The sequence below is a fragment of the Rhododendron vialii genome, chromosome 13a, assembly GCF_030253575.1.
Source record: "Rhododendron vialii isolate Sample 1 chromosome 13a, ASM3025357v1".
Lineage (NCBI taxonomy): Eukaryota > Viridiplantae > Streptophyta > Magnoliopsida > Ericales > Ericaceae > Rhododendron > Rhododendron vialii.
In genome coordinates this window covers 7,018,935-7,039,110 of record NC_080569.1, presented here as the reverse complement: position 1 = coordinate 7,039,110, position 20,176 = coordinate 7,018,935, and positions in this window count along the sequence as shown.

Sequence of the window (20,176 nt, the reverse complement as noted above, 5' to 3'; positions counted from 1 at the left end):
ATTGATGTATTAGTCTAATTGAAGATTAAATCGGTCTGTTTCGAGAAATTACTATAGCTACTATATATTTCATTGAAGTTTTGGCTAAAACAAATCTTTCGAAAGCGGATTGTTCAAAAAGTTTTTGAATATTTAAATCACATAAAATCAAATTAACACATCATGACAGACAAAATTAGATGCTGTTCAAAACTATGGACTGAACACAAATTGCTCACCTTTGATAACCATTTGTTTCGATCCTCACCAAAGCTTCAATTCCTCTCCTTGAAATACCTTGCACGTTGTTTTCAAAAGTACTGTTGGTATAACTAAGAGCGAGCATTTTAGACGCACACAGCGTGGCACTACTAAGTCATAAGTGAATAATGCCACGCTTGGTGCGTCTGAAACTTTCCTCTTAGATTACTTTTCCCTCTCCATACCCCTTCATTTCACTCTCCAAATGCCATTTTCCGGAGTCTTGTGGATTAATGAACTATTTATACTTGTAACTTTCTGAGCCTCTCACGGCGTGGGAATGCATGCAAGAATAACGTAAGAACGTATGAATGTGGACAATGGACTGTGGCGGCGAGCTAGTACAGACACAGTAAAGGCCCTCTGGAAGGCCAATTTTCATCAAGAACAAAAAGGGCCGGCCAAGTTGGCCATTGGAGTGTTTGCAGAGAGACTGGTGATACGCAGTAAATGCAGTTGCGGCCACCGTCGTGGAGTGACACGTGAACGCCCCTTGGGTCATGTGCCGATGTGGCTTTGCCGGAGCCGACGCTAGCTTCGCCCCTTCGATCACAAGCATCACAAGTTGCTTTGCAGCGAAGTCCTTATGCATCGGACGTTATTTGATGAACAACCAACTCTTTTTTTCTTTCTTTTTTTTATAACGTAGGGGGTATTCCGGGCTAGCTCAGGCTAGCTTAATTACGCACCCCTCAGGCTAACCCTGTTTCAGAACTCATTATAAGTACTTATTTTTTAATAAGTCAATTTCAAGTTCAAAAATAATGTATTTACGTAAATAATTTTTTTAGCAGTATGAATCTTATTTAATAGATCTCATTGAGATGCAAAAAAAAAAAATCAAAAAATCATTTTCATTTACATTATTTTTGAGTTTGAAAATGTGAAATAAGTACTTATTTTTTAAGAAGGTGGTGGAGAAAGAGCTCGAAGCACTACGCGGCCACATGGCATTGAATAATTTTTCATGTTTCTTAGTTTAATTTTGCACATCGTAGCAGAATTTTGTTTCCTTGTAGAAGGCCCACAATTAATTCATGATTGCATCAAAACAAATAAGGACCATCCTTCGAGACCTGAGTCACGGATCACCAAATAGTAAAAACTAAGCTCGATTCTTCTTCTTTTTTTGGGTGGCAAACGAATTGAGCTCCATCCTTGATTTATATTTACGAGTCGTATTATCGGAGAGAATTAACCAGAAACGTTATATGATCAATAAAATTGTATTCGATCGAAACAATCCAATAAATGGTATTAGAGCATCTCCTGGCTCCTGCTCTAAACATTTTTTGGAAAAAAAAATTTAGACTTAAAATTTGAGTAAAAGCCCCTTTAAGACTAACGTTGCTCTTTAACTTAAAATTTATATCAAATTGCAAATCATTTGATAGTTAAATCAAGCGAGGCTCGAATTTTATAAGATTTGTATCTCTCAAATTTATAGTTATGTCATGAGGTGAAACTTTTACTCATTTTTTTTGGAGTAAAATGTACTAGTAAAGATTGAAAAGGTCTTAATTATGTCACTAATCTCAAAACATTCAACTCCACTTATTAACTTAAAAGAATATGCTAATGACTGCCTTTTAGCATGGTGATTAAGGTATAATAGTACACTGATATCCGTAAAATATGTATTCAATTTTGCAAAAAAAATATCAAAATATTGTGAAATATGTATTGCTGCAATTCTCTCTTTGTGTAGGCCCCAATAAAAAATTACCTTGTTTTCTTCTTTTCTTATTTAGAGAAATACTAGATCGACTTAAGATTCTTTTCGAAAGGGACTTGTAATTCTTACCATATAAGTTATTGCGTGGCAACCACAATAAAATCGCACAAAATGAACAGAAGCAAGGAACACATAATGGTGGGAAATCCGACCAGAAGTGGTGTGTTGACGTGGTCCAGCATCAAGCCCAAATGGCTATAGTAGCTGCGGAACTGCATCCACTCTGGGGAAATCTAGAAAGTAGACGACCATATATCAAAGCATGTCCCGTGATATATGGACTATTATTTTTTTCGAGCCAACTTACGTGCATTTTGATAACTTTCTCTGATCAAACGCAAGCCAGTTACGTCGGGACTAGAAAATTGGCAAGAAATTACTATTTTCTTGCCGCCTAACTCTGAGAATCGAATCTCAATTCATTTTATGAGGATCAAACCCACCAATCGACTAGAATAACCTGCTTATATTGGACTCTCTCTGCAACTCTCGCTTGTCTTTTCAGATGCCATAAACACTTGGGGTTGGGGCCTGGGGGGGAGGGGGGGGCCCTCATCATCAAGAAGATGAAAGAAATTACATGTGGGCCCCCAGGAAATTGTCACTTCTGTTTCCAATCAAGGCCAACAACCCACCACGGAAACTACAATTGAAGTTTCTTGATTGGATGTTTACTTTGCTCTAAACTTGAGCTTGATTGCTGTGATAATTTAGTTTCCCTTTTCTTCATCCGATTCTACCAGTTGTATGATGAATTTTAAAAACAACTTACCCTCCCCTTACTATATTTTCATGCCTCCATCTGATTTCCGGGTCGCATCAGAGGAATTTACATTTTATGCAAATTTATAAAGCCCGTTATTGGACGGATGTCGTGTTTGTATCTTAAATTCGTAGGGTTATGTTACGTTTGTGTGTGTGTATATATTTGTGCCTCCATTCATTGTTTAACAAAAGTTATGTGTTTTTGGATAATTCAGAGCCCATATTATTGACCGTAACATTAACTCGCGTGACCGTACTGGGAAACGGATCTCCCTTCTTCAATTATTTCACACAATCTTTTTGCATATAAGACGGGTGGCCTAAATAATTTTGTTGGTATAGAATTAGGACTTGTTCTTGTCAACACTTACCTCTTTTTCGGTACAACTTAAGCTAACTTTTAGGTCATACAAATGTTTTGCTAAGGAATTCTTTTCTTTTTCTAAGAGGTCATACAAATGCTATGCAACCTTTTTTTATATCTCATATCGATATGCTTAAGCATTCTCAAGTATTACTTAGCTAAAGGGTTTAAAATACACTCCCTGAGCCTTAACTTGTCTAGTCTTTAACGACAAAAATGCTAGCACTACAAATAAGTACAAATACGCATACACCAATACGTCAAATTCACTGTTTCATTTGTGTAAGACTCATAATGAAAATGATCGTACGAGTGTATATTTGCGTATATGTTTTCATTTGTTTTTGTGGTGCTAAAATGATACAGTATATAGTTTCCCATAACGTTGAGACACTGATGGATGGGTCATGTATGGACAGAGGGTGTGTGTTGTGCAGCTTCATGCTGCACAGCGTGCTGCACAGCCTCCGGCGAGGCTTTTCCAGCATCGTTCCGACGATCGGAGACGTTCACCGCGTAGAGCTCATCGAGTTCTACATGTGCACCAAAAATCAGCTCGATCAAATATCGTTAAGGTCCTCATCCGAACATATATAACTTGAAAAAAATGGATTTAGTGGTTTTGATCCATTGTTTCGTATCCATTAGGATTCATTTTTTTTCAAGTTATATATGTCCGGATGAGGCCCTTAACGATATTTGATCGAGCTGATTTTTGGTGCACATATAGAACTCAACGAGCTCTACGCGGTAAACGTCTTCGATCGTCGAACCGATGCCGGAAAAGCCTCGCCAGAGGCCGTGCAGCATGCTGTGCAGCACGAAGCTGCACAGCACACACCCTCTGTCCGTCATGTATACGTCTGTTTGCCAAACATGGTCTTATGACTGCGTTCGGGAGAGACAGAAATCTGACTTCCAAGTTGAATTTAATCCCCATAATATAACATGGGTCACTTTCAAGTGTCCTTGGTAAAGCTAGTCCAGGTTCAGTCACGTAACTAATTGGTCTGGATACGTGACAGGAGGGGTACTCGATCCATGTGAAAGAACTTTCGTTCATTCACATCTACGGATAAGCTACTCCTAAAAAGCTACCACGTTTTCTTTCGAAAGTGGTTTGATAATAATAATATATCCACCAAAAGCAATAAGGTATCTATGGGAGAAAATCCATTGACGGGTATATAATATATATAAGTGCTGTAGCTCTTGTCGGCAGACCCCAAACCCGGAGAAATTTTTGGGTGCCGGGTGGGTAGCTGTGATTACGTGGTGTTTGAGTAACGCATTCAGATCGTTCAAAATTGTGTTGAACAGTTTAAATTGAAATCATCTCTCTCCTCTCCTCTCTTCTTACTCCACCACTTTTTCTCTCTTTAAATTTGAGCCGTCCAAAAATAAAATGGACGGTCCGAATGCGCTGCTCAGACACAACGTGGTGTCCGTTCGGCACCTAAAAATTCCTCTCAAACCCAACTTCAACCCAATGATCGTTAATGGATGAAAAGTACTAGGCGAAAAATAAACAGAGAAGCCAAATCATAAACATAATGTACAAGATTAGACCAGGATATACATGGCAAGCTGATTTACCAAAAAAAAAAGACATACATGGCAGGACGGGTACTCCATGTGAAGAACTTTCATTCATCTACATCTAATTTGGCTAAGCATAATCCACGTATTCTTTCAAAAGTGGTTTGATAATAATCCACTAAAAGCAATATGGGAGAAAATTCAATATTGACGGGTATAAGTGCCGTAGCACTTGCGCGGCGGACGCCGAACCTAACGGCAACCCAATAATCGTTAATGGATGAGAAGTAACCGGGGAAAGATAAACGGAAAAACCAAATCATAAGCACTACGTATAAGATAGATCAAGATATACGTGGTTTGACTTACTAAAGTAAAAACCTTCTCCACGAGCCAAGTAAAAGATGGGCGATTCAACTTGTTAGATTTTTTTGGAAGGTTTCAAACTAAATCCAACTTGATCATTTTAACCAATTGATTGGGCGGTTTAGGTGTCCGGTGTGGACAAAATCTAATACTCCCCTTACGTGCAACTCAGATACACGTTGAAGTATTGATTAATGAGATGATATGATTGACTCGGACAGAAATTCGATCACGTGAGGTGAGGCCACATAAGATGTAGCTCTAATACTATGTTAGATTTCTTGAAATTTTCAACCTAATGTGGTATCAGAGTTAGGTCTTGAATGACCGTCCAAATAAAAATTGAGTCAATGTTCCTTCATTTTATCGAGAATATTGCATGAAAAACATATTTTTAGGAAAAGGAAAGTAACGTGAAAAAAAGAAAAATTATTTTATTCTGTTCAGGATTTTTATTTATTATAAAAAGAAAGTGTTTCCAGTTGGAACTGTGAGTTCCACAATTTTCTTTATAATTGAACAATAAATAATTTACAAAGAAAATGAAAATTTCCATATATACTTTCATATTAATACAGCGTAACTCAACAGTCAACCGGGTCTAACTCCAACAGCGTACATCTGATATTTAGAGGGAAAAAAAATGATGGGAAGGTCCATCGGGAAGGAATGGACCCTGTAGAGCGGTTGGCCACTTCGCTCAGTAATCGACGATTTAGATATTAATAGAACAACGGACACGGTTAAAATTTGTATGCCATTTACATGGGCTCAAGTACAATTTGAACTGGCTGTGTCGAGATAAATGGTCGAATTAGCCACTTAGCAGCATTCTGGGTCCCATTGGGAGGTGATGGTGTTGAGTTGGACGAGGGTACAGCGTTCCCCTGGATCTCCAAGTGGTGTTTGTGGGGGCCGGCCCATCTGGGTGCAGCGTCTGATCCGCCTTTCTGGCACCGCGGGGGGGGGGGGGGGGGGGTTGGGGTTTGTGTACCTTTGGAGATCGACGTCGCTGTGGGGGCCATATTAAATATTGCTTTTTTATTTTTGGACAAATGAATCAAATGATCTTCATTGATAATATGAAGAAAATACATAGAATGAGAAGTCATCTCAAGAAAAGGGATATATAGTCATATAACAATCACAAAAGAGGCTTAAATACCACGCAGAACATCCATTATCTCACACAACCAAATGCGTAAAACAGATGGATCATATCTCTAATCAGCACAACACCAGATAAGTGACCAACAAAACACCCATGTAGGGATGAGAGAAACCCCCACAATGGGAGAGAAAACAGGAAGAAATGAAAACATCAACAAATAAGAAATCTACAACAAACCCACACCCCTAGAATCAGCCGCCCAAAAACGTCAGTAAGACTGCGGCTCGAAACCTCAATCACCACAACAGCCACATCCCACCGTATAAATGTGATACATTTGTTACCTTGTATACCTACTTTAGAATTGCTGATGCACCAAAAAAATGGAATTTTGTTACCGCAACATAATGCCATTTTCAAATAAAGATGAACTAATACAACAAATCTAATGAAAAATGTATGAACTAAGCCATGAAATCGTCGTAGTTGTCTTCGCCGGTTAGGTTTTTCCACTCCAATACAGCCATACCACCATTTTCCTCTCTTTTTTCGTACGTCGGAGTATAATTTTTAATTATTAATTTGGAGCATGTTAATGTATTCTCACGCATTTAATTTATACATTTTTCTAAAGTTTTAAAATGATTTTTAGTTCGAAAAAGTTTAGAAACACAATTCCAGACACATTTTTGTTTGGAGCATTCCGATGTTTGCGAAGCTATGTGCATTGAATGTGTTCTTGGCATTGGTTATCTTATTTTAGCAATTGTTATACTCCCTTCGTCTCTTTTTAAGTGTCCCGTTTCGTAACTCCAACTTATTAAAAAGACATCATCATTATACTTTTCACATCAACTTTTGCCTCCATTTTCCCTACTTACACATCATCATTACACTTTTACTCACTAACTTTTTAAAATGGAATCTACTTTTAGAGGCAAAATGGAAAATTCACCAATTTTTACCTACTAACTTTACAAAATTGACACTTATTAAGGGACAACCCAAAATAGAATACTGGACTATAAAATAGGGACGGAAGGAGTACAGATTAGGGGGTGTTTTCACTAACAAAAAATATTAAAAATTTAACACATTTTACTATCTCGTTTTCACTAACAAAAAAGTTTAAGCATTTTACCATCTCATTTCCACTATAAAAAAAATTGTCAACAAAAACTTTTTTTTTGTTACAGTAACTCTACTCATAAATCCATCGACAACTTATTCACTACCGAAAATAACTTGATATTTCTCAGCAACTTATTCATTATCGAAAACACCTAAATAACTTCTCAACTACAAATAAAAATCTACAAGTTTTTCGCTATTAGAAACACCCCCTTAATATTATGATGGTTGTGTTTGGTTGGGAGTTTAGTTTAGTTTAGTTTTGGTAGTGGGTGGAGAGAGAAATAGAGTAATGATTGAATCTATGGGTAATGATTGGAGAGAGATGAGAAATTAATAATTGAAAAAATAAGATAATGATTGTAGAAAGAAATAGGATAATGATTGAAAACAAAACTAAGGCCCCATTCTAAAAACATTCTTAAAAAATAAGCAGGTTATTTTACATTTTCAAACTCAAAAATAATGTAAATGAAAAATATTTTTTTAATTTTTTTGGCATCGTATTAAAGATCTTGATGAGATCTATTAAATAAGATCCATATGGGTAGGAAAATTATTTGCGTAAATATATTATTTTTAAACTTGAAATTGTCTTCTTAAAAAATAAGTACTTATTTTACGTTCTGAAATGAAGCCTAATAGTAAAACTAAACCTAAACCTTTAACCCAACAAAGCCGATTCATTTCCTTATTTCGTGGGAAAAAGCATCACGTGGTGAGGAAGTAGGGCATGCATGCCCAACAATCAATATCACTGGATAATTTTCCCTCGATGTCTCTCTCTCTCTCTCTCTTGGTGTGGCTCGATTGGTAATCGGAGGAGCACTTTTTCCGCTGACACAAATTTACTTTATTTCCGAGACACGTACAGAAGGACACCAATGACCATAGTCAAAGGCGACTGAAAGAGTACTTCTATTGGTACCGATGGTACCGTAGAGAAAATGCACCGACGGTCACCGGAAGGCCATCTCCGGCTACTAGACGGCTGATCCGAGCCGTCCAAAAATTTTAAAAAACAAAACTGATTGGGCATATTGAGAATCAATAGCATCCGAGGTGTGTAGGATACTTGATTTGAGCACCCCTTTTTCGTTTATATATGTATATACGTGTATATACACGAAAAATGGATGCTCGGATCAAGTACCCTACACACCTCGGATGCCATTGATTCTTGCTAAGGCCCACTCGGTTTTATTTTTTAAAATTTTTGGACGGCTCGGATCGGCCGTCTGGTGGCTGTCGGTGTATTTTCCCTACGGTACCATCGGTACCAATAGGATTTTCGAATAAAAATCTACAAATTTTTTTATTACCGAAACACCCATAAGATTCCAAGCCATGCTATTGGTACAGAAATCTGTGCACAGATTGTGCACAGATTTTGTGGTGGGGCCCACCACGGGTTCCACACAAATGATTCGAGCCGTTCATTAAATGTAAAATATTTTTTCAAGAGTCCCGGTAGAAAATTAGCTCAATCTAATACCTATAAGTGCTCGATCCAATCATCTAAATTTTCATTCAAATTTTCGGGTAATGAAAAGTTAGATAATTAGCTCAATCTAATACCTACTTGGCTTATTTTTTGTTTTTATTTAAAATAAATTTGTTGTTAATTTTGCATCTAACTTTTATGAATTATTAATTCGTCTCAATGAGGAAAATTGGAGAAGTAAAAAAATTTAATAGAAATTCATAACATTTTGAATAAAAACAAAAACAAGAAAGAAAATATGATTTTTTGACTTATTTTGTCTTTATTCATAAAATTATGAGTTTCGATAACTTTCTACTTTTCCGATTTATCCTGCAGAAACAAATAAATAATCTACAAAAGTGTTACGCAAATCTAACAAATGCAAATTTTTTTGAATAAAAAAAAAAGAAGAAGAAGAAGTAGAAGTCAAGTTGCTTCTTTTTATTCCAAAACACCTCGAAGGGAAAAAAAAAAAAAAAGGGAATTTACTTCATAAGCCTGGAAGTTGTACTTATGAAGATTGGACCTAAATAATGTCTGGTATCAATACGGCCAAACTTGGCACACATATTTTAGCATACCTCAAAACTATAATACACAAACTATATTGAAACACCTAAAATACATTTTGTTGGAACTTTGGTGTGTATTTGTAAAATATTGTGTTTTTCTCTAGTCTCACATTGCCTAGTCACAAAACTTCTATCTACTTTAAATGACTTTGCACACAAGTGGGTTTGTGAATGAGGACCCAATGAGAGGTCTTGCGCGCTCAGAAAAATGAGCGGCAATTTGAAAAACTGATTCAGAAACCAATTAATCGGATGAGCGTCACAAATTATTCGCGCGCAGGGGGGGTGCAAATCTGGGATTTGAGCCTCGTGCACGTACTATGGTAAAGCCCGCGTTTTGCTACAAAGCAATTTGATTTAAAAAACCAAAAAAAAAAAAAACAACTCTCTCTTCCACCCCTAAAATGTTTTCTGAGTTCGAGCAATAGGTCGATTGTGTGTTTTGTTTCGGTTTTCTTCTGTGCAAAGAAGGCCGACCAGAAGTGATGAATTCTGGGCTGATTTATCCTGGGGACGGCGGGGCACTGACGAACTGCTTGCACAATCTGGGCAGAGCCACGAAACGTCTTAAAGAAAACAACCTAGTCCGCGACTCAACCCAGACGTCGTTCTACAATTTGGTATTATGTATTTCAATAGCAGAATTTCAAGGTAATCTGTTCTTGTTTTACAGCAGTTAATCCAACACATTTTTATTTGCCAATTCCTAGTGACCACACTAAAACACCAGACACCAACAAAAGAAGAAGAAAAAAAGAGTTTTTATTTCCCAACTTAGAGATAGTATGTGTTCCACAGGGGTAATAATATGAAAATCAAGTAAAATTTCCAAATAAAAAATAAAAAATGGTCTTGAGGCCAATCGAGCTATATATCAACTCTTGTAATATTGGATAGTCCATACGAAACTTTGCTGCGATTTTAAATGGAGCTAGGCCGTCTTGTACTCAATTATCAGAAAGAGAAAAAGATACTCCACATGATAGGTTTCTTTAATGTCTTTTATTCCTAATTAATTATCTTGGGAATCTACTTATATATAACACCCTTTCATACTGCTTCCTTCACTCCCTACATTGGCATTATCTTTGTAAATGATTAGTGGCATAATTCGTGAAGATGCATGCATGTCCTCGTGAATTTCGCAAATGATTTTCTTTACTAAAAAAAAAATTCGTGCTGAATTGAGAATCTGAGATGCATGCTCGATCTGGTCCCGTTACAGGTTTTGGGGGTCATCATTTTACGATGTCACACTGCTAGCCGCCTCTCTCTCTCTCTCTCTCTCACACACACACACTCATATCTAGGGTATCCATCAACTACTTATGCACATTTCCACTAATTCCTAAGACAATTTTATCACATCATATACTAGGCTACTAGCTAGCAAGAGATCCAATTAAAATTAGGAAAAAAAAAAGTCTTGCATGAACTGAACCTATAATAAAAGTGCGATGTTGAGTACACAGTTTGTCTGTCTATGTTTAAACTAATATTCTCCTTTATTTGAACTTGGAAGTGTTAGGCAATGTTATTGAGTATTGACATATAAATACTTTTCGATTTTGATAAGGCAAAATTTATCACTAGTATTGCTAGCTATTTGAAAGTATTTTCTTTCTTTTCTTATTTTCGAAAACAGACGTGTGATTCTCAAAGATAAAAATAGTGTAGGGATTTTGAAGTTTAATTTAGAAAAAACTAAAGTGGGAATATCATTTCCCTTACCATAAAAGGTGATAAGGAGTAAAAGAAGCACATACAATTTTAGTTATTTTTCTTCATCATCTTGCCAATGGAAAAATGATACGATTTCATAAACATACCATATGCATGATTTAGACTGATTTTATGTGAGATCAAATTAAACAATATTCCTTGTATTATTAATCATTATTCTTTTGAAACATTCAACTAACACAAGCACATGACTAGCTATGAGCGGCATTGGGTCAGAACCACCGGATCCATGTGCATATTAACGACTCACGGTTAGATTATTAACTTATTATCATTTTTTTTTGACAAGATTAACTTATTATCATTATTTAGAAGAATACTGGGCTCCTAAAGTATGACAATTGCACAAGTGATGTTGGGATGGGGAAGGACAACCAATGATAAATTTAAAAGAAGTCATATTAATATAATACTCAAAGTAAAAGCACCAAATAATTATCACCCATCTCACTTACTAGTTCTACGGGGTTTTTGTTTTGTTTTGTTTTTTTTTATAATCTTTCTTGTGCAACTGTGGCTAAGCAAAAAGCCTGGTACCTTTTGCCCGAAAAGATAAATAGGCGAATAAAATAAAAATCATTTTGCGGTAATACTTAAATTGGGAAAAAGTTAACAAGGGTTATTAAATTGGAGATGCACTTTAATGCATATGAAGGTACATAATTACTAGTATGGTATGCGAAGTTGCTTAGCCTAAATAGAGTGAGGACAACAACAACAAAAAAAAAACCAAGAAGAAGAAAGGAAAAACCTTCCTCCACAAAGCAAACCCCCATTGGAGGAACCCGGAGTTCTTGTTGTCCGTAAGGGACAACATGCGTGTTGTCTATGTTAGACTTGTCCCATATTATTCATTTAAGCCACTTAAGTTTAGTTAATATATTCTAGAGGCTACTCCACTTATTACTAATTGGTTTTAGGTTGGAATCTTTCAAAAAATCTAACAGTCTACATTCGAGCCGTTCGTACTCGGCAACGGACAACTAGGATTTCATCTCGGTGGAAGGCCGAGATTTGTTCGAATGAGATAAAATATAAACCGTCTGTTAGATATCAAGCACAGACAGCTCGGATGGAAACAACATGACTAAAACTCTCTGGCCCCGTTTGATAACTATACTAGGCCTTGGGATTGGACTACCAATCCCATGGGTTTAACAATAACTTACTTGTTTGGTAACCAAAAAGAGGTGTGGACTATTAGTCATATGGGCATGTGAATCCCCTCATTAGGGGGTATTATTAATACCTTGGGGGACTTGGTATTAACAATCTAATCCCCTCTTTGCCAATGCACAAATACGAAAATAACCTTCACTAATCTCATCTCCTTACCAATCATATCCTATGTGAAGGGCAAAAAAAAAAATGTATACTATTAATCCAATCATATCCCATGTGAAATAAACATGATATTAATAATTCCATCATCTAATTCTATCTCAAATAAACATACTCATCACCAATCTCATCTCCTTGCCAATCCCTTCTTCTTATCAATCTCTTCTCATTACCAATCTCAATTCTAATCTCATTTCCTTATGAATCTCAACCATGTTATCAAACGAGACCTCTAATCTCTACTAACCCCCACTGACGATGTATACCGTCTGGAAAAAAGAAAAAAGAAAAAAGAAAAACCCATTTTACTTCGTCCAGGAATCTAAGCACATCAATGGTCTAAAAAGAGAGGTCGTGATCCCCTTACTTCTATAAATACACTCCTACCGCTTCCCTTCCTTTCCCCACCCCACCATGTGATCATATATTCATTTATTTTATTTTGGTAGCTGATCTGCTCAGCTCAGCTCATCAACCCGAGGTCAAAAGTGCATATATATACAGTAAAGGAGGATCTGTAAAGCTCAGGAGGGATAGCGCCATGAATTTATACTATATCTTACTGGTGGTGGCCGGCATGTGGTTGTAGCCGCCGCCGGTGGTGGTTGTCAGGGGGGCTGGTGATGGTCATGACTTTTGTGTGGCGCTATCTATCCTGAGTTTCACGGGTTCTTTCTTGCTATCTATCTGGCTAGCTCGCTGCAGTTTCAACTTTCAACCCCCCAAAATTAAAGGACCTTTTTCTCATCTGGGTATGTAAAACTATGTACTACTCCATATCTAGCGTTTATGATACTCCATGTGACGTGTTTATCTCTCTTGCCTTAATTTTTATCTTTTCGATCAGCAAAATCAAGAGGCTGCTTCGATTAGTGCTTCGCGCCTTACTCTCTGGTTCTTGGTTTGGTTAGGGCTCTATATTAGTAGTACTATTATACCCTAAGTAATTAGTTAACCTAATTAGAGTGAAAATCCATTCCCTTTTTTGTGGCATAATCTGACTTTTCAGGCCAAAATCATGGCCTTCTCACGTTGCTCTGGTTTATATTTGGAAGCTTATCATGTTTTGAACTGAAGGAGCGACAGTCGCATGCTGATCCGTTCAATATCGTAATCAATAGTTTGGATCTGCTCAGAGACTTTTCATTGAAAAGAATTGAATTCTTCACGCGAAGAGACTTTCGGCAGATTCGAACGATGGATTACCGTCTAAATTTGGTCTGTTTTCCCGAGTCCAAAACTTGGACTAAAGAGGATCCGTTCCCTTCAAATTTTTTGTTTTTTTCAGGCCAAATCGAGGGAGTGCCTTGATTTCAGGACGAGGGTTATGCCAACACATATGATCATGAGGTTTTTTTCCCCATGTTCTTGGTTTAATTTATTTCGCGCGTGCGCCCTTCTTCTTAGCTTCATTTTGCCATGATCGAGCCTTAATTCTCATGTTTATCTGGTTTTTAAGTTTGATCTCTTGTATTATTTCCTTTAACTTTCCTGGTTTTGTTATTTCATTTTAGCTTAATTTCGTCCCATCGAGCAATCGTGTCCATATATATTAGTATTATAGCTTATTTTTGTACTATATCGTATTAATTACTATTAATTTGCAACCATATGTTTTCGTTACTGGACCGGAAAAAATGAAGGAAAACCCTCTCTTTATTTGGCAGTGATAGAAAGATGGGGATTTTTAGAGGATATTTGCTAATCCCCCTCCCAATTCCGTAATATTGTTTGTACTATTTTGAAAACTTGCGTTATTTTTTAGACAAAAAATTGAACTATTTTTTTGTGCATAATTTTTTAAAAAGTTCTGGCACATTTACATTAGTGTGAAAAACAAAAACGAAAATTGCAAAATTTTTTATTTTAAAATATGGCACAAATTAATGTAAGAATAAGGGCAAATAATCGGAGATGAAAGAGAGTGGTGTTTTTTTCTTTTCTTTTGGGAATTGTTAGACACACGTTCAAGTTTACATCTATTCTTTTTTTTTTTTTTATAGGCAGTTTACGTCTATTCTTGGATAAGTAATGGCGAGAACCTGTAGATATTATTGTGAGTCTCACATTTACTTGTGAAAGTATGGGTAAGTAATGAGCTTGGATGAGGTCAAATATTTTGTATTGAAAAAATGCAAGTATCTCTATTCTCGTACAATTTCAGCAACAAAATTGGACAAATGGAAAGGCAAATTGCACCGGAATAGAAATGCACATAGTTTTTTTGGTACAAGTGACTTGGTCCAAACTTGGAGCAATTACTAAGTGCCCTAAGGCATCGCCATGTGGTGAAATCCAAGATAAAGTATATGAATTCTACTACGATGTGTAATAGAAAAGAAACCTAATATATCACATTACGGTGCTCGGAGGGCATTGAGCAATTTTTCCCAAACTTGGTTGGGTTCATTAATGCTCTTTTCTATTTCGTGTTTGGAAAAAGAAAATGATTTTCAAACTCATCTTTTAGCCACTCATACTTCTTTTTTTATTTTTATTCACATAAATTTACAATATTATTTTTGAATGTGTGAAAAAATATATTGAATAAATGACAAAATAGTAAATCCAAGTAGATAAAAAGAGAGTGAAAATCTTCCCTTCGGAAAATGCTAACCTAAAGTGCGATGATGTCTGTGTAAAGTTCATTACCAGTAAGTGTGCATTCTCCAATGCCCAGTAGGTGTGTTTGGAAGGCTGAGGTTAGTAAAGAGATCGGATCCCCTGTTCAACCCCATCTGGACAGGCGCATGTCCCATCCTTTTTCAGCCGTTGATCTCGTAAATCAACGGCTGAGATGGGCCGAACACTTCTTGCTCAAAACGACATCGTTTTGAAGCAAAAAATGTTCGACCCATCTCAGCCGTTGATTTGAGAGATCAACAACCGAGAAAGGATCGGACAGGGCCCTGTTCGGAAGGGTTCGGACTGGGGATCTCGTGTAGTTAGCAAAACCCTTCTTGTTTTCACAAAGCATTAATGGTGAATTGGTGTTCTTGTTTTCACAAAGCATTGATGGTGAACAGTTTGTCTTGTTTTCCAGGAGATGGGAGTAGTCCTACTAGTAGTTTAGTGACAATGGATGGATTGAATTAGAAATCTTATTGGTATCGACGGTACAGTAGGGATATACACGAAAAAAGAGTGTTTGAATTAAGTACCCTACATATCTCGAATGCCATTCATTCTTGCGTAAGCCCACTCGATTTTATTTTTTAAAATTTTTGGACGGCTCGGATTGGCCGTCCGGTGGCCGGAGACGGCCGTCCTGTGGCCGTCGGTGCATTTTTCCTACTGTACCAATAGCAACACTCGGATTGAATTAATGGTGCAGTAGCATAGCAGAGTAGCCTTACGCTTTTTTGACTTGACTTTGTTTGTGCAGGCTTTTGAATAATGTTCTGAGGTTAATGACTGTGGTTGGTTGGATGGATGTTGACTACTTCCCCATCTTCCCTGATTCACGTCTTTTTCTTTTTATAAACTGGTCCTTGTTTTGAATTTGGAAATCCTGCGGCTCAATCCGCACTGCAGAGTGCAGAGGCTGTAGGACAACTGATTTGACCGTTCATTTTAATGTCGATGACTTAAATTTTCAATTAATTCGAGCTGTTCATTGTTCGGATTAAAATTTGAGACGTCCCTTGTCGAAATAGACAGCCAAATCAGCCGTCCTACAGTCCTATAGGACAGCCCACCGTCATGTCTTCGTCTCTTTATTCTTACCATTTAGGGGTGTTTTGACTAGCCAAAAAAGTTGATTTTTTAATTTTTTCTGAATTTTTTAAAAATATTTAAGTAAAAGTCATAATGTTTACTTTTTCAATTACGAACCAATAATACATAAGGATTAGGCATAAAATTAACAAACGTGAAAAAAAAATTAAATAATAACAAAATCAAAAGGTAATTGACTCCCTCTAGTGTGCATTAATCCACTCAACAATGCCACCCAAATTTGCATACCTAAAAGGGCCAAAACACATATACTCACCCATGAAACCCAAATGGCCTCCCACACACTACAAGGTTTTTGTGAATGAGTATGTATTTGGGTGTGGTTTAAGACATTGATTATCGTGTATACCTTCGCGTATACCTGCTGATCCATTAACACCACCAGGTCTTCGTGTTGTTCGGCTCCAACTATAGCTAAGTGATCGGCGCATTGATTTGCCTCCCGAAATATGTGATGCAAAGTAGAATTTGTTCTATTTAGAATAGCATGAGCATCCTTGATCATCTCTCAAAATAAATACCAAATTACCCTCAAACCATTTTGTATCCTCAATGCAATAATTTAACGAGGCCAACCAAGTAATTTATTACAGTATCCACTCTTATCCACCCATGTCAACTACTACTAAAACTACATATAACTTAATCCCCCTCTTTAATTTACCCCCTTATAACATATTCATCTCTTATCCACCTAAAACCTTTTTCGCCCAACAAGCGAGTTGTACCTTCATTGTTATTAATAGTATTTAAGATCAAGATGATTTCAACCGTAAGTGCTTAGTGGTGTGCTTCCTATACAATAGGGAAGGATTTAACTCTTGAGGCTAAGCAGTAAGAATGTATATTTTATTTTTTAAAATTTTCTAGTCTTGGCGTGGATGATTTTTGTTTGACCGAATAGGAAAATTAGTCAAGGTGTGTAAGTTGGCCAAACACCCGTGATGACTATGCTGAAAAATAAAGATCAAGATGATTTTAATCCATTCTAAGAGCGTGTGTGTGTTTTTGTACACATGGTATTACATTTTTTTTGATAACGCAAGATGTTCTGAGCCAACTTATGTACACTTTACTAATCCTATAGTCCCTTCCACCATCATTTAAAATTCTTACGTGTGGAGGTGAGATGGCTTCAGGAGTTGCTAAATCTAAAACTTTAGGAGGGAGTAACTCCCTAAGTCTCAATCCAAAGTCACTAGACCAACCCCATGCTTATGGTATAACGTTGTGCATAAGTCCACATGGTAGATGAAAAATAAGTACCTAATGGTATAGTTGATAAGCGGATCTCAACTATCAAAATTGCACTAATTAATATATTAAAAACAGATGAGCTGATATCAAAATATGATACTCAAAATGTTATCATCATAGATGACTCTTATATAACTGTTCATTAAAAAAAAAAAAAAAAAACTCTCATATGAGCTTTCTTGAAGTAAATTCCGAGGGGTTAATTGAGCTAAAGCATAAGTAAATTTTAAGGGGTTAATAGAGCAGGACCATTACAGCGAGTTGCAATTTCAAACCAATTTGACCCTCACTGCTACAAAGTAGTAAAAAATTTAGTTGAGGCTATTAGAGATTTACCTGGTCATTAACTCTTTTTTTTTATTTTTTATCGGCAACATGATAGGCTGTACACAAACTAGCACACAGACCTTTCTTTTTTATACCTCTATTAGCTAGAGTGGCGATGATCATAATGTAAATATGCAAAAGTAATGTTAGTTTAATAGGCTTTAATTTTTTTTAAGTTTGATAGTTTCATTCTGTCGTGCACACGAGTAAAAAAGATTTCTAGCTTAGGGTTTCCTATGTTTCTGAGAGAGATGGTGCATAACAGTGACTTGGGGATAAACAATACTCCAGTATTGTCAAGGCAATATGAGCTTATCCACATGCAACATCATGTGGGACATGCATCTGGTTGGCCACTACGTGCCGCGGCGGGGATGCATTCTATAAGTGATCATGGCGGGCGAGACAACAAGTCTACAACCACATCCAAAATTCATGCCAAACGCACAAATACGTACTCACGTAAATGTGTGGGGCTCACACACGTACATTTGTATGAGTATTCGGACATTTATTTCTGTTTCGGATGTGCTTCTGGACTTTGAGGCAAGTGTTGAGGAATTTGATACTGCATTTCTTTTAGGGCCTGTTTGCTGGGGTATTACGAGAGAGGAGAAAAAAGAGGAAGAGAGAGAAGAATGGTGTCTTGTGTTTAGGGTGCAATGTGTTTGTGGTGTTGATATGGGGCCGGACAAAAGAACAACTTACCACTAATTACCAGTAACAATATCAATTATATATCTGCACCGGCCTTCTCATGATCTTCACTGTTTAACCCACCATACCGCTTCTACTAAGGATGCCTTTAGAGATGGAAAATACGGACTTTTGATTTTAGCCGTTGGATTGTGTTTTTAATGATCTGGAGTCACGGACAATCTATTCATGTGAACAAATATCTATTTGCGCGAACAGATTGTCCGTGAATCTGGATTATTCAAGACACAATCCAACAGCTGAGATCAAAAGTTCGCATTTTTCCACTCTAAAGGCGTCCTTAGTAGAAGGGCAGTATGTGTTTGTGTGTCTATACGTATACACACCGCGCTTCAGCTAAGGTCGCCCTTAGATTGAAAAAATGCAGACATCGCTCAGCTGCCGTTGGATTGTGTTTTTAATAGTCCGGATTTACAGATAATCTGTTTGCGTCCGCAAATCCGGACCATTCAAAACACAATCCAACGGCAGCTATGTGACGTCCCATTTTTGTGATATAAGGGCGACCTTAGCTGAAGCACCCTGTATATATGTATGTGTGTGTGTGTTTATATATATATATATATATATATATATATATATATATATATATATACACACACAAGATTTTCATAGGTGGAGGATAGAGGGCACCGTGCTTCAACAGTATCCCCCATCAACCCCTCTGTATTTGGTGGGAGAAATTAATTCCACTCTACAAATGTGAGAAGTCAGGAAGAAAGAAAAAGAAGTGTTCCAAACAATGTTATGTGTGAGTGGTTCCTTGTTATTCATGCTTTATGATGGAACTCACACTAACATACGGTCCGGTAGAGAAGAGCCATAGAGCAGGCCAATTATACAACCGTCTCAACAACGGGGTTGCGAAGCATAAGTAATTTGGAGTTATTAACAGAAGCAAAATAATTTTGGACAAAGCACAAGCAAATTGAACTTGCTACAAGATCATGGGATTGGGGTATGATGGTGAGGAGGATGAAGTCATAAGCAAACTTGCAGATATGGTAGCTGAAGACTTGGACAGAGCTAACAAAGTGACAGGGCAGGCCTAGCTTTCTATTTCATTGCAAGTCGCTTTCTTAGTCTTGTTTGCTGAAATTTGGGTTACGATGTTAGCCTAAAGGTTTCTATAGAATACCTTATTGATTTTGATGATAACAAAATATATTGGAATTGAAATATAATTAATATTGTGATATTTGGTACTCATTTGAATTTATGTTTATTTTGTAGGATTTGATTAAAGTACACCGGAAACATTGCTACACCAAATCACTATCTTCAATAGCTAAGATAAATTGAAAGGAGGAAGATTAAGAACAAATCTTCTTCTACCTAAATTGGCTAGAGATTGATTCAAAAGGATAGAATTATTGGTTGCATGATTTTATTCTTTCCAACGGCTCTATTTAACTATGGAAAGATTCATTTTGCTTCAAGACAATTTGTGAAGGAAAATGGAAGCAAACAAGAAAGGAAAGGATGAGGGAGCCTCTTGTGATTAACGGCTAATTGATCGATAATCTTCTACATGCTTATGAAGGGATCAACGAGAAGAAGATTGTTAGAGAGAATTATTGAAGACAGTATTCCTGCGGTGAGCTTGCTCCAAATAATCTGTGCACTCAACTCCATTACTACATCTTGAATATTTTCATAGTTTGAGTGTTGTTCTTGAGCCTTATTTGTAAAAGGGATTGTACACCCTTATTTGTATTCTTGAGAGAATTCCTTTTTGTGAGTA